We start from the raw sequence: 1,564 nt of genomic DNA on the forward strand, positions 1-1,564 counted from the left end.
TTCAAAACTAATTCGGGATTTCTTAAATGTAGCAAATTGTGAAACTGTCGTGAATTCGAAAATTGTTCATGATTTAAAAAAATGTTCGGGAAATGATAAATGCTCACGGAATTAAAGAAATGTTCACCCAATTCAAAAACATTTTTTGGATTCAGAAAATGTTCGTGATTTCAAATGAATGAACATTTTTTGAATTTGATGAACATATTTTCAAAATTCATGAACAAATTTGGAATCTGATGAACATTACTTTATTTAATGAACAAAATTTCTATTCAAGAATATTTTTTCTGAAAAAATGATGAACAAATTTTGAATTTAATGACCATTATTTTTTAAATGCTGAACAATAATTTGATTCGATGAACAAATTTTGAAATTGATGAAAAAAAATTAAACAATGAACACAAAATAGAATCTGATAAAAAAAATTAAATCCCTGAACTTGTTTTGAATTTTGGAATGAATTTTAAAAACTTGAACAGTTTTGAAATTTGTGAACAAAATCAGAAATTGGGACCATTTTCTGAAGTGTCGGAACATTTTTTAATGTACAGACAAATTTTGAAAACATGAACATTTTTATAATGTGTGAACAATTTTAAAAATTGGAACATTTTTGGCAATTACCAAAAAAATGTTGAAATTTGTGAACAAAAATATTATGCAATTATTTAAAAACAATTTCTCTTTTTTTGAAAAAATAAAATTGTAAAAGAAAAGAAAAGGAGAAAAAAATGAAAAATAAAAGATAAATGAAAAAGAGAGAAAAGAAAAAAAATGAAAAATGAATAAGAAACTGAAAACCTGTTTAGGAATCTTCTAGAAGGTTCCCAAAACCAAGAAAAACGCACGCCTCACTTCTAAACGGCCGGCCTGTCCTTCTCGATCGCTTCCGTCGCGTGTGTGCTGTGCGCCGACGTTTTGACGCAGAATGCGTCAAATAGGAAACCGCGAGACCACCTCCCCAGCCCCTTAAGTGCGAGGGAGGGTAACGGCACTCACGCGCACCCCTCGTGGGTTGGCTCATAGTGGTGCCAAGCACTCGATCGGAACATCTCTGGTTTTCCTAGTACTTTGCTCACGGTTGAGCAGTCGTGAAAAATCAGGAAGTCAAAAATGTCTTCACAAATTCATGGGTTCAGAAAAAAGTTCAGGGATTCAAAAAAAATCACGAGTTTGACTATAATAATTTTGTATTTTCTGAAGAAAATTCAACAAATACGAAGTTATATTCATTAAATCCGAATTTTTTCATGAAATTTGGGGGAAAAGTAAACAAAACAAAAGATGATTCAGGTTAAGGCTCTAAGAGGAGCTCGACCGGACGGCCGAGTATATTATCTGGTGCAATTTTTTTTCAGAAATTACCTCGTGAAAAGCCAATATTTGGCTATGGGCCAAGGCTGCGCCAAAATCGAGAGCCGCGGAAAGGGAAGGCCGCCGCGCGCATACAAAAATGTACCAAAACAAGAAAAATTCATGTTACGCACAGGCATATCGAGTCGGTTACGGACAGGACCACCTATTTAGCGTTGTACGCGCCAGGGAACGACTGAGTGCG

The sequence above is a fragment of the Triticum dicoccoides genome, chromosome 4A (genome assembly GCF_002162155.2).
Source record: "Triticum dicoccoides isolate Atlit2015 ecotype Zavitan chromosome 4A, WEW_v2.0, whole genome shotgun sequence".
Taxonomy (NCBI): domain Eukaryota; kingdom Viridiplantae; phylum Streptophyta; class Magnoliopsida; order Poales; family Poaceae; genus Triticum; species Triticum dicoccoides.